Raw genomic sequence first — 27488 nt, forward strand, 5'->3', positions numbered from 1 at the left:
TGCCAAGATGATGCAATTCTGTGTGAATCTCGCCACTGCCCCCCCCCCCCGCTACGGGGGATTCTCTTATAACTGTGGGAGGGGCCAGAGGGGTCAGCGGCCATTGGGACGTTTGCCTGCCTTTCCCAGGAGCCTGATTTTCGTGAAGCTCCCGGACGAATCGGGAGGGTAGACAAGTATGATTAATGACGTTTTGCCAAAATGGCACGCAGCGCTGTACAGTCAGGGAATTTTTGCTCATTCACATCAATCCCTGCAACAGATGAGCTAACAATCTAATTTCCCTACCACAGGCACAGAAACATATATGACTAGGACTGGGACAAAATTAGCCAGATGTCACTTAATCTACCTCTATAATTTGGAAGTGAAGAAAGCATACAAACTCTACCTCAGAGAATAAGTACACTCTGTGTACCTCGTGCCTCAGTGTTACAATTGATTGGTAGGCTCAGTGTTGTTATGTAGATTGGTGCATCCTACAAGAAGGCTGCCTACATTGCCTTTAGGTGACAGACACAATATCCACTGTTGCTGGGCATATACTGTAGGGCCTGATTCATTACGGATCGCAACTCCAAATACGCAGGCAGACGGCCGATTGTTGAGTACTGTGCATGCGGATTATTCTCAGTGCGCATGTGCGAAGGCTCCACGGTGACCACGGAGACCATCGCAGAGTGATTGACAGGAAGTTACCGTTTGGGGGTGGTGACAGGGGTGGTAGTTTTTAGAAGCGAGTTTTAGAAGAGATGTTGCCCATAGCAACCAATCAGATTCTAGCTATTATCTTCTAGAAGGTGCTAGTTAAATGTTAAGTAGATTCTGATTGGTTGCTATGGGCAACATCTCTTCTAAAACTTACTTCTAAAGAGTCTCATTTTTGTAAATTTACCTCTAGTGATCAATCTGATGATATGGCGGAATGATGCACCAAACACATAAACATACAGTATGTCAAAACAATCCGCACAGTATAGCAACACCAATCCACATAGTATAGCAACACGTAGTGCAAAGCAATCTGCACAGTATAGCAACACGTGGTGCAAAGCAATCCCCACAGTATAGCAACACTTAGCGGAAAGCAATACGCACAGTATAGCAACACGCGGTGCAAAGCAATCCGCACAGTATAGCAACACCAATCCACATAGTATAGCAACACGCAGTGCAAAGCAATCCGCACAGTATAGCAAGACGCGGTGCAAAGCAATCCACACAGTATAACAACACGCAGTGCAAAGCAATCCCCACAGTATAGTAACACGCAGTGCAAAGCAATCCGCACAGTATAGCAACACGCGGTGCAAAGCAATCCGCACAGTATAGAAACACGCAGTGCAAAGCAATCCGCACAGTATAGCAACACGCAGTGCAAAGCAATCCGCACAGTATAGCAACACGCAGTGCAAAGCAATCCCCACAGTATAGCAACACTTAGCAGAAGAGAAACCGAAAGATTGCATAAGAAAAGAGGTGTTTTAAACCTCTAGGATGGGGGCAGGCATGTATGCAAATTACTTGTGGGAGTTAGCCTATGGCAAGCAGGGGCGGGTTTGTAACAGGAATATTATATAGTCGGCTAAAAGTGTGGGCCAAAGCCTCTTTGTTCCAGATTCCCCACCCTCCCTCCCCTATAAATTTTGTATGTGGTGGGTTTGGTTTTGGGTGGCGGGAAAGAACGGCAGGTCGCCAGTCCGGGTGCAATTATGATTTAAGGGCGCTCCCTTCGTTGACTGGTAGTTGGCTGTACCAACCTAACGGGGGGCAGTATCACCACCTAAACGGGTGGGAAGTCAAGATGGGGGTGAGCGTTACCTTTTGTTGTTGACATGATTTACATGGTTATGTGTATGCACTCTGGGCGATCTACGCCTGCTATGCCTTTTGTTGTTTGTGTGTGGGCATAGCAGATCTGGCTGATTTCTGGCAGTCCTTTCTTTGCCACCATACATCCTTAAATAAATAATAAATAAATAATAATTATTATTGCTCCAATAAATCGCCATCAAGTTATCTGCCAAATCCACGTCTCAGTGTCTTTATTTTATCTTAGTATGATAAGTGGTTTGCACACATGACAACACCTCATCCGATACAAGGTTTAAGCAATACGCACAGTATAGCAACACACGGTGCAAAGCAATCCGCACAGTATAGCAACACACGGTGCAAAGCAATCCGCACAGTATAGTAACACGCAGAGCAAAGCAATCCGCACAGTATAGCAACACGCGGTGCAAAGCAATCCGCACAGTATAGAAACACGCAGTGCAAAGCAATCCGCACAGTGAAACACGCAGTGCAAAGCAATCCGCACAGTATAGCAACACGCAGTGCAAAGCAATCCCCACAGTATAGCAACACGCAGTGCAAAGCAATCCGCACAGTATAGCAACACGCGGTGCAAAGCAATCCGCACAGTATAGCACCACGCGGTGCAAAGCAATCCACACAGTATAACAACACACAGTGCAAAGCAATCCGCACAGTATAGTAACACGCAGTGCAAAGCTATCCGCACAGTATAGCAACACGCGGTGCAAAGCAATCCGCACAGTATAGAAACACGCAGTGCAAAGCAATCCGCACAGTGAAATACGCAGTGCAAAGCAATCCGCACAGTATAGCAACACGCAGTGCAAAGCAATCTGCACAGTATAACAACACCAATCCACACAGTATAGAAACAGGCAGTGCAAAGCAATCCGCACAATATAGAAAAATGCAGTGCAAAGCAATCCGCACAGTATAGTAACACGCAGTGCAATGCAATCCGCACAGTATAGTAACATGCAGTGCAAAGCAATCCGCACAGTATAGTAACACGCAGTGCAAAGCAATCCGCAAAGTATAGCAACACGCAGTGCAAAGCAATCCGCACAGTATAGGAAAACGCGGTGCAAAGCAATCCGCACAGTATAGAAACACGCAGTGCAAAGCAATCCGCACAGTATAGCAACACGCGGTGCAAAGCAATCCGCACAGTATAGCAACACGCAGTGCAGAGCAATCCACACAGTATAGCAACACGCGGTGCAAAGCAATCCGCACAGTATAGTAACACGCGGTGCAAAGCAATCCGCACAGTATAGCAACACGCGGTGCAAAGCAATCCGCACAGTATAGCAACACGCAGTGCAAAGCAATCCGCACAGTATAGTAACACGTGGTGCAAAGCAATCCCCACAGTATAGCAACACTTAGCGGAAAGCAATACGGACAGTATAGCAACACGCGGTGCAAAGCAATCCGCACAGTATAGCAACACCAATCCACATAGTATAGCAACACGCAGTGCAAAGCAATCCGCACAGTATAGCAAGACGCGGTGCAAAGCAATCCGCACAGTATAGCAACACGCGGTGCAAAGCAATCCACACAGTATAACAACACGCAGTGCAAAGCAATCCCCACAGTATAGTAACACGCAGTGCAAAGCAATCCGCACAGTATAGCAACAGGCGGTGCAAAGCAATCCGCACAGTATAGAAACACGCAGTGCAAAGCAATCCACACAGTATAGCAACACGCTGTGCAAAGCAATCCGCACAGTATAGCAACACGCAGTGCAAAGCAATCCCCACAGTATAGCAACACTTAGCAGAAAGCAATACGCACAGTATAGCAACACGCGGTGCAAAGCAATCCGCACAGTATAGCAACACGCGGTGCAAAGCAATCCACACAGTATAACAACACGCGGTGCAAAGCAATCCGCACAGTATAGTAACACGCAGTGCAAAGCAATCCGCACAGTATAGCAACACGCAGTGCAAAGCAATCTGCACAGTATAGCAACACGCGGTGCAAAGCAATCCACACAGTATAACAACACGCAGTGCAAAGCAATCTGCACAGTATAGTAACACGCAGTGCAAAGCTATCCGCACAGTATAGCAACACGCGGTGCAAAGCAATCCGCACAGTATAGCAACACGCGGTGCAAAGCAATCCGCACAGTATAACAACACCAATCCACACAGTATAGAAACACGCAGAGCAAAGCAATCCGCACAGTATAGAAACACGCAGTGCAAAGCAATCCGCACAGTATAGTAACACGCAGTGCAATGCAATCCGCACAGTATAGCAACACGCAGTGCAAAGCAATCCGCACAGTATAGCAACACGCAGTGCAAAGCAATCCGCAAAGTGTAGCAACACGCAGTGCAATGCAATCCGCACAGTATAGCAAAACGCGGTGCAAAGCAATCCGCACAGAATAGCAACACGCAGTGAAAAGCAATCCGCACAGTATAGCAACACGCGGTGCAAAGCAATCCGCACAGTATAGCAACACGTGGTGCAAAGCAATCCGCACAGTATAGCAACACGCGGTGCAAAGCAATCCCCACAGTATAGCAACACGCGGTGCAAAGCAATCCGCACAGTATAGCAACACGCGGTGCAAAGCAATCCGCACAGTATAGCAACACGCAGTGCAAAGCATTCCGCACAGTATAGCAACACGCAGTGCAAAGCAATCTGCACAGTATAGCAACACGCAGTGCAAAGCAATCCGCACAGTATAGCAACACGCAGTGCAAAGCAATCCGCACAGTATAGCAACACGCAGTGCAAAGCAATCCGCACATTATAGCAACACGCGGTGCAAAGCAATCCGCACAGTATAGTAACACGCGGTGCAAAGCAATCCGCACGGTATAGAAACACGCGGTGCCAAGCAATCCGCACGGTATAGCAACACGCGGTGCAAAGCAATCCCCACGGTATAGTAACACGCGGTGCAAAGCAATCCCCACAGTATAGAAACACGTGGTGCAAACCAATCCACACAGTATAGCAACACGCGGTGCAAAGCAATCCGCACAGTATAGTAACACGTGGTGCAAAGCAATCCCCACAGTATAGTAATACGCGGTGCAAAGCAATCCACACAGTATAGCAACACGCGGTGCAAAGCAATCCACACAGTATAGCAACACGCGGTGCAAAGCAATCCACACAGTACAGCAACATGTGGTGCAAAGTAATCCGCACAGTATAGCAACACGCAGTGAAAAGTAATCCGCACAGTATAGCAACACGCGGTGCAAAGTAATCCGCACAGTATAGCAACACGCGGTGCAGAGCAATCCACACAGTATAGCAACACGCGGTGCAAAGCAATCCGCACAGTATAGCAACACGTGGTGCATAGCAATCCGCACAGAATAGAAACACGTGGTGCAAAGCAATCCGCACAGTATAGCAACACGTGGTGCAAAGCAATCCGCACAGTATAGCAACACGCGGTGCAAAGTAATCCGCACAGTATAGCAACACGCAGTGCAAAGCAATCCGCACAGTATAGCAACACGCGGTGCAAAGTAATCCACACAGTATAGCAACACGCAGTGCAAAGCAATCCGCACAGTATAGAAACATGCAGTGCAAAGCAATCCGCACAGTATAGCAACACGCAGTGCAGAGCAATCCACACAGTATAGCAACACGCGGTGCAAAGCAATCCGCACAGTATAGCTACACGCACTGCAAAGCAATCCGCACAGTATAGAAACACGCAGTGCAAAGCAATCCGCACAGTATAGCAACACGCAGTGCAGAGCAATCCACACAGTATAGCAACACGCGGTGCAAAGCAATCCGCACAGTATAGCTACACGCACTGCAAAGCAATCCGCACAGTATAGAAACACGCAGTGCAAAGCAATCCGCACAGTATAGCAACACGCAGTGCAGAGCAATCCACACAGTATAGCAACACGCGGTGCAAAGCAATCCGCACAGTATAGCAACACGCGGTGCAAAGCAAGCCGCACAGTATAGCAACACGTGGTGCAAAGCAATCCGCACAGTATAGCAACACGCGGTGCAAAGCAATCCACACAGTATAGCAACACGCGGTGCAAAGCAATCCGCACAGTATAGCAACACGTGGTGCAAAGTAATCCGCAAAAGTATAGCAACACGCAGTGCAAAGCAATCCGCACAGTATAGCAACACGTGGTGCAAAGCAATCCGCACAGTATAGCAACACGCGGTGCAAAGCAATCCACACAGTATAGCAATATGCGGTGCAAAGCAATCCACACAGTATAGCAACACGTGGTGCAAAGCAATCCGCACAGTATAGCAACACGTGGTGCAAAGCAATCCGCACAGTATAGCAACACGTGGTGCAAAGCAATCCGCACAGTATAGCAACACGCGATGCAAAGCAATCCACACAGTATAGCAACACGCGGTGCAAAGCAATCCACACAGTATAGCAACACGTGGTGCAAAGCAATCCGCACAGTATAGCAGCACGTGGTGCAAAGCAATCCGCACAGTATAGCAACACGTGGTGCAAAGCAATCCGCAAAAGTATAGCAACACGCAGTGCAAAGCAATCCCCACAGTATAGCAACACGCGGTGCAAAGCAATCCGCACAGTATAGCAACACGTGGTGCAAAGCAATCCGCAAAAGTATAGCAACACGCAGTGCAAAGCAATCCACACAGTATAGCAACACGCGGTGCAAAGCAATCCGCACAGTATAGCAACACGTGGTGCAAAGCAATCCGCAAAAGTATAGCAACACGCAGTGCAAAGCAATCCACACAGTATAGCAACACGTGGTGCAAAGCAATCCACACAGTATAGCAACACGCAGTGCAAAGCAATCCACACAGTATAGCAACACGCGGTGCAAAGCAATCCACACAGTATAGCAAAACGCGGTGCAAAGCAATCCGCACAGTATAGCAACACGTGGTGCAAAGCAATCCGCAAAAGTATAGCAACACGCAGTGCAAAGTCCCAGTTCTGGCTGAGATACTCAATTTAAACAAACACAATTCATTATTAATGAATTTCGACAACACCTAATTAGGGATTTCACGGAGCACACACGTTACTGCTGGCTTGTGACTGTTTGGAAACACAGACACCAGCCCCGGCCTTCCCCTCCCGAAACTGCAGCTTTTTCAATTTCTTTAGCTACAATTGTATACTGTATATGCTTGGAGTCAACAATTATTACCCTTTTAATTATTATTACGCAGTGAGCATGAGGAACAAGAGAGGGGACAGTGCCGTACCTGACGTAGCGTCAGTTCTTCATGCTAATATGATATGTCTATTCGCAGCAGAGAATCTGTTATTTATCAAGGCCCTTCCAGAATAATTTGCACATTCAGGAATGACGGAGATGGTGATCATTATCCCAGCACCAATATCAATGCACATTTACCAAGGTCTCAGTAAGACAGAGCTCCCATTGTACAGGGACACATGAGACCTTTGAAGCACTGAGATTGCCCCCTGCTAGCTGGGCTGCTCTGATTCGTTACACCCAGGGGTCTGTGTTAACCCCAGCTGGGTAGACGTAAATCCGTAGTATGGTGCACTGATTTCAGCACTATGATCATACATATGTGTAATAGTAGTTTTATAGGCCAAAAGTACTGTATCAAACTTAGCCCTAATGCAACATATTCAGTGTTTCCCAAAATAACATGTATAAATAATAACGATAATGTATCATAAACTCTCTATGTGTAGATACAATTCTCAGGACTGTATGTATACTGTATGTGCATGTAACATATCTTCCTTGGACCCCTATACAGATAGTCATATAGACAGTATCACCGACATTGCTCAGACCACGGTCTGCTCAGCAGTAAAATGTATCTGTCCATTACTAAGACCAGATAATGGAGAGAGGACATTACGGCAGCCACTTGGTGATCCTGCTGTACACACTGACATGATTATCAGTGCTTTCTCCTACACACACTGTGAGGAGCACTGCTGAATATATATATATACTGATAGACAAGGCCAAAAGGCGAGGAAGTTGCGTATTGCTCTATTAGGGAGTGAGACAGGGGCATATTAATATGGGTGTGTGCCAGTAAAAGCTGGTACTTGCACCACAGACGTATTTAATACTATACACAGTACTTAGAGCTAACCAAGGTGGGCTTTAATACTAGCATTGCGTAATATTGGAAGGAACCTACTGATTTGTAGCATTATAGTGATTATAACTGTGAGTATGTATATAATTTACAATATAGATGAGATAGATAGATAGATAGATAGATAGATAGATAGATAGATAGATAGATAGATAGATAGATAGATAGATAGATAGATATTAGAAAGATTGATAGAGATAGATAGAAAGATAGAAAGATAGATAGATAGATAGATAGATAGATAGATAGATAGATAGATAGATAGATAGATAGATAGATAGATAGATAGATATTAATAATATATGAGATAGATAGATAGATAGATAGATAGATAGATAGATAGATAGATAGATAGATAGATAGATAGATAGATAGATATGACATTAATAATATATTAGATAGATAGATAGATAGATAGATAGATATGAGATTAATAATATATGAGATAGATAGATATGCTTTCCTTAGTAAATATCCACCTATATACATGGTTGAAGGTGCACCTCTGAAACCCATATCTTCATTTTCTAGAAGCTACAGAGCATTTGTACAAGGTGGGAAGGAAATGTAATAACTGTGAGGAGTATGGTTGCAGTGTGCTTAGGGCTGGACACAGTGTGGTATAGGCACGTTTGCTGCTGAATGTGGATGGAGCAGTGGGAAAGGCCTCTCAGGTGGGCAGCTCAACTGTGCTCTAAAGAATTAGGTGAACTTCTCACCCTGATTTCTGCCTTCTTCTCAAACTTAGTTTTCACCACCCATCTGCAGGGTACCCTCCTCCTCCCCATCCTGTCAGGCAGGGGCACAGCTGGGGGGCCCTCCAGAAATCCGCTATGGAATGCACAATGGTAAGTGCAGACAGGATGCAATCCATTCATCAAAGGTAAAACCATTTCATATACATCTAATTAATGGCTAGGCCATAGATTATAATGCATTGTGTTGAGATTCAGAAAACCATTGAAGAATGACTCTCCCGTCCCTCTGAGTTTTGCCTTTTGGCCAAAACAGCCCATGTGTAAAACGTCCATTCTGCCTCATAAATCTCCAGTGTTCTTTTCAAAAACAGCCAGCATTTATGTTAATATATGTACATGACCCCAAGGTGTTTCTGAAGACAGATGCTTCTGGTCATTGCAGTAATTACCCCATAACAGCTGAGTCTGAAATCACTCAATATACATCAGCAACAATAATTTAATGATTTCCACCAAATGGAACAATTTATCTGAGCAGGTCTTTCACCCTGCAACCTTTTTTTTTTTGGTCTCCTGGCATTGGGATAAGCAAACGAATTGAACTGGCGGCGCAGAGGGGAGGTCCCACGTCAGGGCCGAATGAAAAGGTTCCTCTAGGAGTTTGCCAGCCTCAGGAATTCTGAGCCCGGGACACACCATGGCAACCAGAAAAGAAATAAATCAATCTGCCCCCCCCCCTCCTACATTCCACCACCAATTTAGTTAATAGAAAGGTTGCTGGCTCTTTTGGTGAGAGGTGCCAGCCGGGAATGCTTGTGATCTGCTGGTTCTCCTTAATGGCATTGGGTCACCTGCATCCCTGACCCTCCGTGCCATGCGGCTAGTGAGAACTACTGGATGAATGATTGAACAGCAGGCTGAGCATTTCTTGGTTGTCATTCAATAAATCACAGCTGGATATTCTGTATGATGCAAATAGACAACTGATGGTGCTTATAGATCATTAAATGAAGAACTCTGATAGAACCCGTTAGGGGGGGGGGGGGGAATAAATAATCATACACTAATTCAGGATGCAATGCCCCAGAGGTTAGTGGGGGTATCTGTCTGAATCTGCCTTGCTGGATGCAAACTCGTACCACAATGATTTTCTATTGATGCACATATATGTCTGAGTGTGCTGTTATCCAGTGGCCCCCCTGCAATATTGGGGATCATATTGGGGACCATCACCCCCTTACATAATGCTAGCCTGCAGAGTACCAGTCACCATCATACATGTAGATCCAATGTAGTGCTTGGGTACAGGTGTTACAGAACATGCGTGGGGGGGTTAAAAATTCTCAGCAGGCTACATGACAGATAAGGTGCAAGCATTCGCCTTAAAAATAATACTGCCACACTCGTGCAGAAAATACCCCCCCCCCCCCACACCCCTAACCCCCTCCCTTCCCCTTTATATCTTTGGAATCCCCCCCTTATTCCTTTTCCCTGAGCTTGGTGAGAGAAGCTGCAGAGTATAGTGATGAGAGGCACTCACTGTGTCAGGGTAACGGCAGGATCCAAGTGGAGATCCAGAGGGTCGGTTAAAGCCCAGAAACCGGAGATTGCACGCAGGACCCAACAGAGCCAGAAGTCGCCATGGTTCGCCCTCATTCGGTACATCCCAGACCAACGTGTCCATTCAAACTCTGCCTGCAACTTGAGGCTAATTTCACACTGATTTGCACAGTAAGGAGGGGGAAGGTGGGGGGTGGACGGTAGGGAGGAAGCCGGAGGAGAAGACCACAGGCAGCTTCTCTTGTCTTCAAACTTTTACTGACCAAGGTGCTGAAATTGTGCGTAAAATAAAAAAAAATTAAAATGTAAAAAAAAAAAATTAAATTAAAAAGCTCCCGTCACCGCATGTCCTGGGCAGGTGATGGCGATGGTGATTCTCAACCTCCACCTACAGTTTCTTCTTCTTCCTTTCACTCCAATCCATCCCATGCCCATGATGAGCCACCTGTCTTCATAGTTTACCCAACAGCAGCGTTCCCGGGCACCATAACTGGGAGCCTGCCCTGTGTCCGGCCAACGACCAGGAAGGAAACTTTCTCCCTTCCCCAAAAAAAGATCTGATTAAATTTCCAATCACAGCCCAGTGCAGCTCGGCCTCCTATATTTATTTATGTCTAGATCTTATTTTTTATTTATTTTCTCTCCTCGACCCCCCGCCCTCCCCCCACCTCCCCCTTCTTATTTTGCCCTATTTCTTGGATCCAGAAATCCCGGTGCCCAAACTCCAGGCATAGACTGCTCTCCTGCTGCCCAGGCTCCTCTGCAATTTCATTCTCATCACCATTCGCTGGGGGATGCAGCAGCCCTGATGTTACTCCTTGCTTTGGAATCACCTGGCGCCTTCTTTCCTTTTCATATCATCCTTGTCGGTGACTTGTTATAATACAGGCAAGAAAAGGAAATCCTTTGGCTGAGTTGGGGAGATGGGGAGATCTCCAGGCAGGGAGCTGTATACGATGGTCAGGATCTCAGGATCTCAGCCCCCATCATTCTCCATTTATAGCATACCCTGTTTCTGATGTCTGTGATGCATTTTGGCTCCTTAGTAACTAACAGCACGACCCTTGTTTCCCCAGGATGTGTCAACCAGTGGGTTCTTCTCATGCAGACAATATCCTGATCCCTGCTGTAGGCTGCTGTGGTCCTTCTCGCTGAAGCTCACCCTCCTCCCACTTCCACACCACTAAGGAGAGGAATAATAAAAGAAGAGAGAGAACTATTTCATTTACAGCAGCATATCCAGGAATCCGGTGCTTATGGTGGTTCCTAGGGCCAGCAGCAGAGAAATGCACAATTCATGCAGCAGAGCCTCCTTTGCACTACAGTCTCCAGCGGGCTGTATGTGGATCCTGCAATAACTCCTTAATGCAATTTCAGAATTCGCATCTACTAAGCTGTCTTTCCCTCTCTCGCTCCCTCCTTCCACCCCTCCCTGCTCTCCTCAAGCTCTCCCCATTCGCTTTTCCTTCTTCCTTCTTTTTTTCACCTCCCTCTCCCACTTTTTTTTTTCCTCCTTTTCTCTGCTTGTGATGAATAAAATACAATTACCCAATTACCTCCCATCATCTCAGCACTGATTGGTCAATTGCATTAACACTTGATGTCTTTGAATAAGGGATTGTAGCCAACTGGTGGTGTGCTGCTGCCACCTACCTGCCACTGTAGGGTAGTGACATACTGCTTGCTGAAACTTCTTTCAAAGGAGCTTGGTGACTAGAGTAGACTAGCATGGAAGTTTTTTTTTTTTTCCCTCTAAGGAGGGATTAGGCCAGTCATCTTGATGCACTGATTAACATCTTGCAGTTCAGTGTAGCAAAAAAATAAAAATAAATCATGAAATACACTATGTGGCTTTCCAATTGTCACTGAACTACAAAAGCCAGCATGACTGCCAGCCCTTGGCGTGACGGAGCTACACAGCAGCCTAATGGTGCATACACACGGTCAGATGTTTCTTCAGATCTGAACGATAACGATTTTTAAAATAGTTCAATCGTTCATATCTGAAAGAAACATCTGACATGCGGGCAACGATGAACGATGCGCGTTCCCGGTTGTCAGATAGCGATATCTGACATCTGATGTGTTTGCAGTCAGTTTTGGATGATTTCCATTCATTTTAATACAGTAAAAAATTGTTCAATCGTTTGCAAATCGTTTGCAAATAATTCAATCGTTCATCTGACATATCTGACCGTGTGTATGCACCATAAGACTCTTGGGTTGCCACAGCTGGGATTTAAACATGCCAAGGGTTAAAAACAGCTGCAGCAACCAATGGAATATAATAGAAAAATAAAAGTGTACTAAACCAAAAACTAGATGACAGGCTTGCATCTAATGAGTCCATCCTTGCTGGATACCTTTTATATAGGGTGCATTTAACTCTTTCATTTCCCATGTGAATTTTATCTATACACTGCAGAAATTTCCAAAAGGATCCGTTTGGTATGGAACGCACAGAAATAATAAAAAATCAGGAAAACAGGTTCTACGACAGAAAATAGCCGGGGAAAAAATAAAATGAACAAATTATTACAATGATAAATTAGTTTCTTGAATTGTTGCTTGTTTAAATATTTACTTGCCAAACAAATCAGCAATGTCTTGTAATCCACCCCAAACCAGTCAGATGACTGACATGTGTGTTCTTTTATATGAAATGGTCTGAGACTCTTTATTTGTATTGTACTACAGTTCCCAGCAAGCTCTGTCAGAGTCGACTGGGTGTCGTAGTTCAGGAATAGTTGGAGAGGTGCAGGCTGCGTGTTGCGTATTGGATGTAGAGCCCTAGAAGACAACTTTTCCTGTAACAATGTGGTCACAGGGTTATAGGGTGGAATATTCTTTGTGATGTTAGAACCTGAAATCTACTGAATGGTGGATTCTGCCCAGGACTGGTTGGGCACTGGGCTGTTCAGGGGCGTATTAAGAGAGGAGGGGCCCATATTCACTCACTGCCCAGGGTCCCCTCCTCTCTCTCCGGTGGCCGCAACGCACTGAAGGTGCAGTAGACTCCCGGCACTAGTCTGTGTCCGGAGTCTACTGCGCATGTGCGGGAGACAGTGAAAATGGCGCAGCAGCCATTTTCCCAGCGATTTCCCTACTGCGCATGCGCAGAATACCGGAGAAATGCCCGCGGCGGACATTTTCCAGGCGTTTTGTGTAGCTCCTCACCAGCCGACATGGGACTTCAGAGAGGAAAGTATTAGAAAGTATGGGTGCAGGGTGTGTGTGGTGTGAGCTCTCCGGGACCCATGTGCCCATGTGCACCGAAACCCTGCACCCATTATAGATACGCCCCTGGGGCTGGTAACAGAAGATTTGTCAGTCAGTTGCAGCGCCTGTAGGGATGGACATCGGAAGTCCGGCATCGACTGGTTGCCGGGCTTCTGACATCAAATTCAGCGATGCGAAGCCAAGGCTCACACTACACTGAGAATAGATGTGTGCTCGGCCCCCACACACAGCCATCGGATGGGCATCGCAAAGCTAGATCTGATGGCTGGCAACTGTCAAATTCCCAGTATTCGATGGAAAAAGTACTTCCATCGAATCGGAAACATCGATAGTTGCTAACCATCGGCTACTGATGTCCATCCCTAAGCGCCTGTTCCTGCCGTCTGTTTGGTCTGCAGGGCCCAGAGTCAGGGTCTGCATTGTGTTATCCTTTAGCCATTATTAATAATACTAAGAGCAAGTACAACTGAGAAAGTTTCTTGTTAATATAATACTTATTAATAAAACGTTCTCTACTGCGTTAGACTAAAATCATCTGCAGGGGCGACATTCGGGTCCTCATTTTAGAATTAGGAGGACATTAAGAAGGTGAAATGTAACATTCTGGCAAATAAATGTTAATCTATAGGGGAGGGGGTTTGGTGGCTGAAGTCGTACATAACCCAGTAGCATGTGATGGCGCTTATCTGGGTGGTAACAGGGCGCTCGCACGTAGACAAAGATTATCGAGGGTATGCCCTCAGAACTACGGACCGCGCAGAGTCGGGCATTTGGGTGTTTTCAGAGCAATCTTTTGCAACGAGGATAGGGGTCATGCAAGTGCGCAATGATGATGATGATGATGAGGTGACAAACCAGATGGACGGTCTGGCCATAGAGATAAGCGCAATTGCGCAAACAGGCGAACACGCATTTTGGCCCCCATTTATTAATAATCGCATTGCAACATGCGATCATTTCGTACGGTAGTATCATCCGGGACATGGGCTCCGAAGAGCTGCCGGCCAGTGCGGGTACTCCTGTGCATGTGCAGTCCCGCTGACCGGCGGCCATTGCCGGGGAAAGGTTCCGGTGGCCATTGCTGAGTGAAGCTTATGCAGTGGTAGCCCATAGGCTACAGTGGCTGACGCCATCTTCAGATGGCATTAGCTGAGGGGGGCAATATCAGCATCACAACGCATTCCGGATATTGATAAATCTGGCAGCATCGCTGCCTGCAGGAATGGAAGGATCCATTAATACATCAGGGGGATACTTCATATTTGAGGAAAGATCTTACCTATTCAAATATTCAATGATAAATGGGCCCCTTAGTTCTGTGCAGGCAATGCCGGAGCGATTACAGGCAACTCGCGTTCATCTCTGCATAGGCGCTGATATCTGTAGACAGATGTAGGGTGGGTGGGGTTACATCCTACCGTGCCTCTGTGTAAGGATAAAGCTGCCCAGTGTCTGTGTATTACACACAAGAGCTGACAGTGTTTGCACTCTCCATGCATGCAAGAAAAAGGCAATTACTCCCCTTGCATCGCAGGCAGCCTGGTTTGTCTGGATGCAAATGTGCAACACTTACTGTAGCTAGATTATTTCCTAGCTCTAGGAGAAGAGGCCCTTTCTGCATACCTAACACCTGCAGAAGCTGATCCAGCCTACTTAGCCCCATGGTCAATGATGGGCAGCCAGATACACTTCAGGGACTGCATGGGCAGCTCTCTAACCTCTCTCCTCTGATGCTGGCATGCATGGGGAAAAAAGACATATATTCGACCGATTGCAGAGTTTTATGCATCTTTCCGGCACACCGTACCCAACCCTAGGCCAGGATCCGGTCAAAATACTGACAGTCGGGATACCTGCGCTTGGAATGACGATGCTGGAATCCCGCACCTGTCAGAATCCCGGCTCCGGCATACTGGGGTTAGGGGGAGGGTTAGGGGTTACGTTTAGGCACTAGGGGGAGGGTTAGGGTTAGACACTAAGGGGTAAATTTACTAAGATGGGAGTTCTATTTAAGAAGCGATGTTGCCCATAGCAACCAATCAGATTCTACTTATCATTTATCCAGCACCTTCTAAAAGATAATACCTGGAATCTGATTAGTTGCTATGAACAACATCACTTCTTAATAGAACTCCCATCTTAGTAAATTTATCCCTCAGAGGGAGGGTTAGGCTTAGGGTGCAGATAAGGGGAGGTTAGGTTTAGGCACTAGGGGAAGGTTAGATTTAGGCAGCAGGGAGGGAGGATTAAAGCTAGGGAGAGGGGGAGGGTTTATATACTGACCGACAAGTGTTGGCATCCTAACTCTGTCGGTATTCCGGCCTCATGATTCTGACCGCCGGCATCCCGTACCCAACCCCCTCCAGCTATATATTTGTGCTTACAGTAGTATCGACTAGGCACAAGTGCCACCCGAGGGTGATGCCTATTGGCAAGCCAGGCACCAACATAGGGGTCAGGTACATTCTAAGCCGCTGGATCCCAGCTGGAGAATTGACTTATGCCAAACTCTACATACTGTAGCCGACATTAGTGCCGACACACCCTCACTAAAACTTTGCCTACGTGAATGCTATATTCTTTTTTATTATGACACTTTTTTCAATGAGTCACTGATATATTTTAAGACATACTGTAGGGTGAGTCAGCTTGTGATCACATTATTATTTCAGACTATCGTCATTTAAAAAGTTGACTTTTTTTTAAGTTAAAGTTTGTAATCTGCCAATATATCAGCATCTGGTGCGCCCCATCTGTTCTGCTAGATATGCTGGAGACAAAAAAAATAATTTTTTTGTATGATTTTGCAATAAAAAAAAAAGGTGCGTTTTTATGGGGTTCAAATAATGTTACCTCTGCTAAAAAAAAAAAAAAATGAAACCCTACTCATGGAATAATACTGGTACTAAAACAGTAATGACTGTTTTACTCTTCTGTTCTGGTACAGGTGCCAACTAGCAATTATTTGGGAATAAAATATATTAGATGGTGTCCAAGGTTTAAACATGTGGCTTCCAATGACTGAGAACTGAACTGGGGTGACCCTTATCAGTAGCATCAGGATATCGGTTATAACTTTAGTTTTAAAGTTCTTTAATGAGTAATGATTTTGTTCAATTTCTTTTTTTTTTTTTAAATGTTTAAATATCCACTATGACATCTGTTGATACAGTAGCTATTGTTCTCAGTAACTTTGTATGTGTACATCAGTGGTGGTCAAACTCGGGCCCTACAGCTGCTGTGGGACTACATATCCCAGCATGCCCTGCCACATTTTTAGCATGCCCTAATTGCAAAACTGTGGGAGTGCATGCTGGGATGTGTAGTTCCACTGCAGCTGAAGGGCCCGAGTTTGACACCACTGGTGTACATGGACTGTTCCTATTCTGTAGAAAGTAATTTTTACCTCAGGTAACACATTTACTATACATGGGAGATATTGTACGCTGGTCCCTCGGTCACGTCATTGCATCCACCTTAGTAACACTGTTATTCTTCTGTACAAAGAATGCACTTTGCTTTTTGATTTGTGCACAGGGCCTCATTCAGACCCGCTTGCAAGCGCTACTCTATTAGAGCCGGAAGCTCACTGGGGCTTGCGACAGATGAGACCCTACCACAAGGGTCTCGTTGCTAGCCCGATGGTCGCGACCATCACGACCATCACCTGGCCGCTCGCAAAAGCTGTGGGTGGTCACCCACAGCTTAGCAAGCGGCCAGGAGGCCGGCTTTAAAAAAAAAAGCGGCCGCCCTCATTCAGAGCGAACGCTCGCTTTTTACGAGCGGCTCTGAATGAGGGCCACAGTACCGATCTTCAGTGGAATGAGACCATAACTTCTATATCAAGTGGATTATATTTGCGGCACTCAGGATTAAGAAGATGTGTCAGGGCGCAATATGCTGCTGAGAGAGGCCATGGCCACCAGGGAATGCCACTGCCATGAACCGTTGTACTTGGTCTGCAACAATGTTTAGGTGGTGTTACGTATCAAAGTAACATCCACATGAATGCCAGGACCCAAGGTTTCCCAGCAGAACATGCCCAGAGCATCACACTCTGCCGGTTTGCCTTCTTCCCATAGTCCATCCTGGTGCCATCTCTTGCCCAGTTAAAGGATGCACATGCACCCGGCCATCCACATGATGTAAAAGAATACGTGATTAATAAGACCAGGCCACCATCTTCCATTGCTCCATGGTCCTGTTCTGGCGCTCACATGACACCCAGTTCAGGTGCTTTCGGCGGTGGACGGGGGTCATCATGGGCACTCTGGTAAGTCTGCGCCTACGCAGCAAGCTGTGTGTTGTGACACCTCTCTATCATAGCCAGCATTAGCCTTCTGTGGGATAGGACCAGATGGCCAAGCCTTCGCTCCCCATACGCACCAATGAGCATTAGGCGCCCATGACCCTGTTCACCAGTTGTCCTTCTTTGGACCACATTTGGCAGGCACTAACCAATGCATACCGGGAAAAACCTGCCATTTTGGAGATGCTCTAACCCAGCCGTCTAGCCACCACAATTTGGCCCTTGTCAAAGTTCTCTCAGATCCTTACACTTGGCCATTTTTCCTACTTCCAACACATCAACTTCAAGAACTGACGACTCACTTGCATGGAGCTCCCAAAGTTATTCAATTTAACGCAATGTTTGGTCAGGCTAAAAGTATTTCTTCTCGCACCCTCCTGGGATAGAAATCCAACAATAGTGCGGCTGTTTTCCAGCTTAGCGCGGCGCTAGCAGCCGCGCGGCTGGAACTTTAGTCGGAGAATGGCGGTTCTCACGACTAAACACTCAGGTTTAAATCGCGAGAACCGCCATTCTCCACAGCGCACTGAATTGAATAGCTCCGGGAGCTCTCTCCCGGGGCTAATCAACATTGCATTCAATTGAATCGTGCCCGTAGAGATCAATAAACAGTTAAACAGGCCAGGGCAAATGCAGGACTTGTAGGGGTGGTATATACTGTACAGCAGTGACGCGCGGTGAGGTAAATGGCCGGGGAGGCACTGGCAGTGATGTGCAGTGAGGTAAATGACTGGGAGGCACTGGCTAGTATCAAAGCCAGAATTACAGATACACATATATGATCCCGAGGGTTCATGTGGGCATTATACAAAGGTGCAGCAGTATATAGTTCTGGAAATTTGGAGTGTTTTGATCAGGGATGTGCGGAAAAGGTAGTCAGGGGAGGCAGCGCCTCACCTACCATACACTTTTTTACTCCAGAGTTTTGACTATAAAAATTATTAGAATAATACAAATAAGATATTTATAATATTTTCTCAATTTTGTATGATAATTTTTATAGTAAAAACTGTAGAGTATACCTAAGCGTGACAGGAGAGGCTCTGCCTCACCTGACTGCACATCACTTATATACAGTATATGTAAATGTCTCACAAAATCAATAAGTTGCATCTTATTGTGGAACTTTCCGATTCTACCATGTGTTTTGTCCCCCTTTGGGACCAACATTAAATATTAGTCTCCTAGTACCATTATAGATGCCATAAATATTTCACTATTTAGTTAAAGGGAACTTTACACACATAACACCATTGTGGATTGCCAAACATCAGGCTGATATTCAAATCCCATCGGGGCTTAGGCCCTCATTCAGAGCCGCTCGTTAGCGGCAGTACGCTGGTTCCGAGCAATGTTTGCACATCTGCGCATGCGTACGGTTTTTAGTACGCATGCGCGAACCAGTCAGTGCGGCCGAAAATCGTTTGTACGCTATATAGCGAGTGCCTGCTATTTTGAGTGACAGAATGAGGCGTATGTGGGTGGTAACAGGGGAAGGTGCTTGAAAAGGGGGGAGTGGAATTCGAACGCAGGCGTGCTTAAAGGTCAAAACGGGCGTTTTAAGGGTGTGCATAATTAATCCAGCAGCGTCATTGACCACGTCACTTGGTTTTTTTAAACTCAGAACTGCTCGCAAAATAGCGGTTGAAAAAACCAACCACAAGAATAGCGAGCAGTTCATACGCTGTACGATGTACTCGATTAATCAAATAAATAGCGGACATGACGTATGGTGCGAGCGGCCAGGGGGCGTTTTTATCAAATAAACGAGCGTATGTTTTGCTCGCTCGTTCAGACTTAGAGGTGTGAACAGACTGCAATTTGCGAACGGATCATTTGAATAGCCACCCCTTGTTTTTGAACGAACGACCGCAAATAGCGAACGGCTCTGAATGAGGGCCTTAGTTTTAAATCACCAACATTGATCCATCTTTATACCGGGAGATTATTTGATTTGTGTAATTATTGTTCTACTTGCACCTACTTACAACAATCTTTTTTTTATATGTTATATGTTTTTGAGTTGTGTCTGTGCTTGTGCAATTTTAATAAATATGTATGTTTACCTAATTACACCCACATTTCGTTTTTAGTGTATATTACAGTTATCGTCATTTGAACAGTTGATTACAGCGCTGTGATTTTCTTTCTTGCTTAGTTTTCCTCTGTCTTTTTGTTGCTACCCACTGACAGCTGCTCGAATCAACTATGGCAGAATATTACCTGGTATATTTAATACTTTGCCACCGCCTTGGGTAAGCTCCCTTTGGACCGGCCCTGCTCGCAAAGCTTACAGTCTATGTTGCCAACAAAAATTATTTTATTTCTTCATCAACTAGAAATGTTCTAACGTGATGCATAATTTGGGTATTCCATCTCTGTTTCTATGCTAGCTGCACACAGTTAAATCTCACCTGCCAATTCTGTAGCTCTGTACCATATTGCTCAAATATAGCGAATGTCCTCGCGGCCAAACAATGATTCCAAAGTAGCAACATCTGATTTGATGTGGCAGAACATAAAACCTTGTTAGCGGTTCTTCTGATGCGGGTTCAATGCCGCCGGGCAACAAGGAAACAACAAGGAAGGACATTGATTGGTCTGATGGTTTCACCCATGCATCGAATGACTACTGTAGCTCTGCCCAATTCTGTCCCCTTTATGTACAGCCAGGCCTGGCACTGGCAGCATCGTCTATGTTCAATTTGCGAGATTTTGATCTCGCTGATAAAATCCACAGGCAAACATGACAATCTACTGTAGCTGATAATTCGCCATATGACGTCTATCAAACAACTCACTTCCTTATTGTTCCGATGACTGTTCGTGAGAACCACCCCTAGTTCTTCTAATTAGCAGACACAATATTGTGGGCTTGCAGCGATAGGGCATGTGTATTCTGCTCTCTAATGACAAGCTGGCCAATTTGGGCGCAGTGTGTTTATATGGCACAATCTGTACACGTCTAATTAATCTTACTAGAGGCCAATCTCTAAATTAAACAATATCATCCATTATGCAATCTCTTGCCAGTTATTTCATCATGATGAACCTAAATTATATCTAGAAATGTTTTTCTTTATTTTATTTTATTTCGCTCTCTTTGGAGCTTCATTGTAAATTCATGTTGTGTCAACAGCCTTGATGCATCCCTGTATATAGCAGAAGAATAATGTGTAGTCATTATACCAGGAAAAATAATGATCGCAGTATGGTATCTGTAGTATGTTTGACCATTCAGGATAAGATTTAAATTGATATATCCACCTTAATATCTCGCATAGTCTAGCACAAATATATTAATTTCCCATAGAACAAAGATGACTGTAAGACCCGATAAGTGACGCTGCTGTAACCCAACATGTTTCGCTCTACAGTATGCAATAGTCCTGTTACCACATTTGGGGTGTGAGTGTTGTATACGTAGGCAGCTATAGCACCATCTGTGACTCTCCAAGAGTGTAGACTGTGCATAGAATAAATATAGTTAGAATCTCTATGCTAGTTGACAGGGATGTATCTAGGGGTCCGAACGCCCCTGGCAAACTAAGGGACTGGCGTGCCCCGCAATGACTGCTTCTACTAAAAAAAAAAATAACACACATTGGGGGTAGTTTAATTCACACACGTGAAGAAATAGGGAGAGTATAATTTATATTTCTCTTTTTAATATATATATATATATATATATCTTTTATAGAACTTACTCTATTGCAAAATATATATATATATATATTGTTTTCAGTTATAACAGTTACTACATGAAAAGCACTGTTTATTAAGTTCTATATGTCAACAACACAGGAAAAGAAGGCATCAATAACAAACAAGATGCATTGTGGGCAAGATAATTTGCATATATGCAAATTACCTTGCGAATAGAGCCTTGTGATTGATGTAGTGCTTGCACTCTTTTCCTGCACAGTTGACATATTGGAATTAGTGAGTGGTGATTGGTATGTGTTGGGTATTGTGGGGGAAGAGATATATTAGGGATAAAAATAAAAAAAAATTTACTCGCCCTAATTTTAAATGTTTCTGATATAAAGGTATATATAAGAAGGCTAATGCATACTAGCAATCAATGGGGAACACTGACAAGAGCAGAGGAGACAGAAGGAGAACAGTGATCTTTTCTGCAGCTGAGTACGGGACACTGCTAAGAGCAGAGGAGACAGGAGATCATGTGCTAGTGATGTCGGGCTGAAACAGCGCCCCCCCTCAGCTGGCGCCCCTGGCAAGGGCCATCCAGGCCAATAGGATGATACGCCCCTGCTAGTTGATTATATTTTGGAGTAAATATCTGGGGGTGGACTAATTACTTCAGATGAAGAATAATTTAACCCAAAACTGAAAATCTCACCGGCACAATGCTGCCCGCATGAGTGCGCAGGAATGAGGCGAGCAGCGGTGGACACAAACGGGATGGTCGGGACCCAATAGAGAGTGTGAATTTTAGACCCAGATTAGTCACATTTATATTTAAACTCTGGTTGGCACATATTACTAAGGATTGTCAGAAAGAAGCTGATTGGACAAACCATGCTTTTGTCCATTATCTCTTTGGCAATTCCTCCACAGTTTGTATTTAACACCCTCCAGGTTGCCCTGCCTGGAGAAATATCTGTTACACATGCCAATGGGGATGAGTATCTCTAAAATCTGCATGGGGACCCTACAGTGCAACTTGTTGGGTTCGCCATTAAAAAGATAGCTTTCTCCATTTTATTCAGATTTTTGGATTATTTATTCCTTAGTGGTTACAGGTAGCCCAGCGAGTTATATGCAGTAGCGCCCACTAGTGGCTGTGTTACTGATGCAGTTTCTATCGCTGCTCTAGCCCTGGACTAATTATTTTGGCAGCTGCAATACTGAAAACACTGCATGCTCTCTTCTTGGGAATGATTTAAAACATATGCAAGGACGATATGACTTTGTGGCATGTTACAGAATTGTATTAATATTAAATAAAGAAAACAAATCACTACAGGCCAGTGCAGCTACTGTTTTTGTTGAGAATAATGACGAGAATAATGTGCACCATTAAGCCGCTAGTTTGTCAAATACTGATTTTAAAATAACTTTTCACTGAAATCCCGTATCAGTATTCAAAGATTATCCCGTGCGCTATGAAGAATGGAACTGTCCCCGGCTCCAATTTACAACTGAGACATTGCCATGAGCATGTCAGATAGTGTTAATAATGCTATATTAATAATCATTTTTGTATTTATTTTTCTGCACCAAGCCTTCATAGGCACAAAACTGGAGATTTATTACATCTGATCCTGAACTGTTCAGTGATACACATGAAATACACTTTAGGTACAAGGGGAAAGCTCGCCTTATTTATAACTTCTAGGAATGTCTGAATCTACCACTAGCCACATGCCTAGTGGCAGCAAGAATGGAGTGGTAGCCCACAGACAAATTCCCTTCCCCTCATCCCATCTCAGGAGGGTTTGTTTTTGTTCTATTGCTGAACCAGAAAAGGACAGTGGTATAGAATGATGGTGGGTGAGAATGAGGCTATGGTAGAACAAGAACTGTGGAGAACAAGGTTTGGTTGATAATGAGAGTAGAGGAAAATTATATTGTTGGGGAAATGGGAGAAAACAAGAATAAGAGTAATGGAAAATGTGAATGGAGGAGAATGAGGGTAAAGGAGAATGAGGGCGATAGAGAATGAGGGTGGTGAAGAAGTAGAGTGGTGGAGAATGAGGGTGGTGGATAACGAGAGTGGTGGAGAATGAGTGTAGAGGACAATAAAGTGATGGAGAATTATGAGGCTGATGGTGAGGTAGAATGGGGGAGAGTGAGAGAAGATAGAGAGTAACAGAGAATGAGAATGGAGGACAATGAGGGTAGAGGAGAATGAGGGTAGAAAACAATGAGGGTGGTGGAGAAATATAGTGGCGGAGAATGAGGGTGGTGAATAATGAGAGTAGGGGAGAATGACATTGGTGGAGAATGAGAGAAGATGAGAATGAAATTAATGGAGAATGAGGGTGGTGGAGAATTAGAGTAGAGGAGAATGAGAGTGATAGAGAATGAGGGTGGTGGAGAAGTAGAGTGGTGGAGAATGAGGGTGGTGGATAATGAATTTGGTGGAGAATGAGCAAAGAAGAGAATAAGGTGATGGAAAATTATGAGGCTTATGGAGAAGTTCAGTGGTGGAGGCTGAGGGGGTGATTCAGAGGTGGACACAGTTGTAGTATGATAATGCCATGGAACCTGCTGTAGTGCACACAACGGCACATTTTTGGTGTACCATCAGCCACACCATTGTGGCAGGAGCAGAATGTCCAAGTGACCATGGCCTCCCGTGTCACTGCAACTGACACGCCCATGATGCACCCACTACTGTTGCCACCCACCCTCCAGCTACCACCCAGAAATGCCCATCGAAATTGCATGGATGTCCAGAGGAGAAGGAAAGTGGTGGAGAATGAGGGTGGTGGAGAATGTGAATAGAGGAGACGGAAGGTGGTGGAGAATGAGGGTGGTGGATAATAAGAGTAGAAGAGAAGGAAAGTGGAGGAGAATGAGGGTGGTGGAGAATGTGAGTAGAGGAGAAGCAAAGTGGTGAAGAATGAGGGTGGTGGAGAATAAGAGGAGAGGAGAAGGAAAGTGATGGCGAATGATGGTGGTGGAGAATGTGAGTAGAGTAGAAGGAAAGTGGTGGAGAATCAGGGTGGTCGAGAATGAGAGTAGAAGAGAAGGAAAGTGGTGGAGAATGAGGGTGGTGGAGAATGTGAGTAGAGGTGAAGGAAAGCGGTGGAGAATGAGGGTGGTGGAGAATGAGAGCAGAGGAGAAGGAAAGTGGTGGAGATGAGAGTAGATGCGAAGGAAAGTGGAAGAGAATTAGGGTGGTGGAGAATGAGAGTAGAAGAGAAGGAAAGTGGTGAGAATGAGGGTGGTGGAGAATGAGAGTAGATGAGAAGGAAAGTGGAAGAGAATGAGGGTGATGGAGAATGAGAGGAGAGGAGAAGGAAAGTGGAAGAGAATGAGGGTGGTGGAGAATGAGATGAGAGGAGAAGGAAAGTGGTGGAGAATGAGAGTAGAGGAGAAGGAAAGTGGTGGAGAATGAGGGTGGTGGAGAATGTGAGTGTGGTGAATGAGGGTCATGGAGAATGTGAGTAGAGGAGAAGGAAAGTTGTGGAGAATGAGGGTGGTGGAGAATGAGAGTAGAAGAGAAGGAAAGTGGTGAGAATGAGGGTGGTGGAGAATGTGAGTAGAGGAGAAGGAAAGTGGTGGAGAACGAGAGTAGATGAGAAGGAAAGTGGTACAGAATGAGAGGAGAGGAGAAGAAGAGTGGTGGAGAATGAGAGTAGAGGAGAAGGAAAGTGTGTGGAGAATGACGGTGGTAGAGAATGTGAGTAGAGGAGAAGGAAAGTGGTGGAGAATGAGGTTCATGGAGAATGTGAGTAGAGGAGAAGGAAAGTGGTGGAGAATGAGGGTGGTGGAGAATGTGAGTAGAGGAGAAGGAAAGTAGTGGAGAATGAGGTTCATGGAGAATGTGAGTAGAGGAGAAGGAAAGTGGTGGAGAATGAGGTTCATGGAGAATGAGAGTAGAGGAGAAAGAAAGTGGTGGAGAAGGAGGGTGGTGGAGAATGAGAGTAGAAGGAAAGTGGTGGAGAAAGAGTGATGAACAAAAAAGACACACAGCCAGACATATAAATGTAGACAGAAATATACTGACAACTGTACGAGTATTAGACATTATCCAACCATTTTTGTATAGATACAGCATCTCTGCTAAATATTACATGTTGATTGTGACTAGGCGAAGGCATTATGAATGACATTTGCTGCAATGCCGAAGTCTAATATTGCTACAGATTTAGTCAACCCTGTGACTTAATCTTTAGCTGTACTTTCAATAGTAAATGAAATAATGTGCAGTGAAGGTTGGATTTTGGATAGAGAGGTTTCATCATCAACATGTGGGTAATATTGAGTTATCACTTATCAGGGGAGGCATGCATACCACCCGCATGAATGCCCCCGGACCCACCACACACACTCTTCCGCAGCAGGGGGTTGATGATGCGATTCACGCTGAATCATGTCATCGTGGCCCCACCCTCTGCTTTACAATGCCAATAATGTAGGCATTGTGCAGCAGGGGCAGGGCCTCGATCACGTGGTCACACCCCTCAGTCCGCCCCTAATGATGAGTAACGTCCATGGCCACACCCCCATATGCCGCATCACACCTCTCCACTGTGCTGACCTTACTACCTCCTTCAGGGGGGGATCACCCAGAATGTCTACAAGTATGGTTACACTACACATGGATGGAAACCGTTGGGAAGTGTAAGGACCATGCCCTATAACCACTATACCTGCTTGTGCTATAAGTGACACTTGACAAACTCCAAGCTAGCCGCAGACATTTATATTTAGAGTGTACCCATCACCTAGTGACAGTGGAGGAAACCAAGTTGTGGACTGAACCAATATTCACCCTTTAAACTTGCAAGGAATTAGCATCATCACCAATGTATAAGTTACAACATGTCATGACTGCTTCTTAGATATACAGATACGCCTAGCTACATCCACGCATAGCGCAAAACCTGCGCCCGCGAGCGGATACATGCACTGCGCTCGTGCCCGCCCCTCCATAGGTATGCATGGAGCGATTGCAGTGCACACCGTAGCGTACCGTAGCATATGCAGACATGGGGAATCGCATGGCGCGATGCGTGCGCACGTTTGAAGCGCGACCAGCCACAATGTAACTGGGCGCATCTGTATGTTGGTACTTTTTAAATAGGAGAGGAATATGTGAATAAAACAGTAGCAGAAGAAGTCGTATAGTAAGAGCACTGTCTCTTTAGAAATATTAAAATATACAGTCATTTGTGACTTACTGTACATTACAATTCTCATAGGTAATAATTATTCATCATGTATCATTCAGTAACAGTGTATTTCTTACCTAGTTAGAATTGTCTGTATCGAGTTAAGTGTTGATTTGTTTATGCATCAGCTCCTGGAAACAGAGAGAAAAATAAGGTGTAATATACAACAATGAACATTGCTCTGAATACAGTGCTTGTAGCTTTATGTAACTAGAGCCGGGCGAATTATGCCCACAAGGCTTGTGACTGTAAGTGCCTCAGTAATTAACAACTAACTACTGTATAAACCTCCCTCTCCTACTACTGAGAGCCGCGTCCTGGTCTCATCTGATTGGAAAGCTCTCATTTCGCAGAGGTCATGTGTCCAATCTGGTGAAATAATTTAGCAACATAGACCCCGCCTATGTGATACCTCTACAATTTAGCTTTTGATGGGTCTCTATGCCAGAAATGGTTGCTCTGCAATAATGGGACCTTACTGTTGTGCTTGTCACTGGGAAATGAATAAATACAAAATTATCAGGGTAAAGGGTGAATTTATATTTAATTTTTAACTGAACAGGCTTTTGCTAACCCTATTGCTTCTAACTCATAACCCATTTTTACAATACACTAAGTGAACATAGACTGTAGGTCTAGGGGTATATTTACTAAAGTGCTGTTTTTTTTTTATGTGGATGTGTTGCCCATAGCAACCAATCAGTTTCTACTTATCATTTTTTGAGCACCTTCTAGAAGATAATAGATACAATCCACTTCTAAAAACCCGCACTTTAGTAAATATAGGACTAAGGCCCTCATTCAGAGCCGTACGCTCTGAGCAGAGCGCACGCTCTGAATGAGGGCCGGGCTCCATTTTCATGGAGCGTCCTC

The 27488-nt window shown here is 45.0% G+C and overlaps 1 protein-coding gene across 2 annotated transcripts in view; it reads right to left on the reverse strand.

Annotated features, from left to right (window-relative positions):
• LRRC4C (leucine rich repeat containing 4C) overlaps positions 1-26749 on the reverse strand; it is a 175602-nt gene extending 148853 nt beyond the window's left edge. The window contains exon 1 of one of the 2 annotated variants that reach the window (XM_088459041.1): positions 26693-26749. The gene's annotated coding sequence lies outside the window, so the exon portion shown is untranslated. Of the gene's footprint in view, positions 1-10176; positions 10839-26692 lie in introns of those variants that run through there. The other variant, XM_088459040.1, reaches the window with a different exon arrangement.
• Positions 26750-27488: the final 739 nt, after the last annotated feature.

This window comes from Taudactylus pleione, unplaced genomic scaffold, assembly GCF_031769625.1.
Source record: "Taudactylus pleione unplaced genomic scaffold, aTauple2 ptg000887l, whole genome shotgun sequence".
Classification (NCBI taxonomy): domain Eukaryota; kingdom Metazoa; phylum Chordata; class Amphibia; order Anura; family Myobatrachidae; genus Taudactylus; species Taudactylus pleione.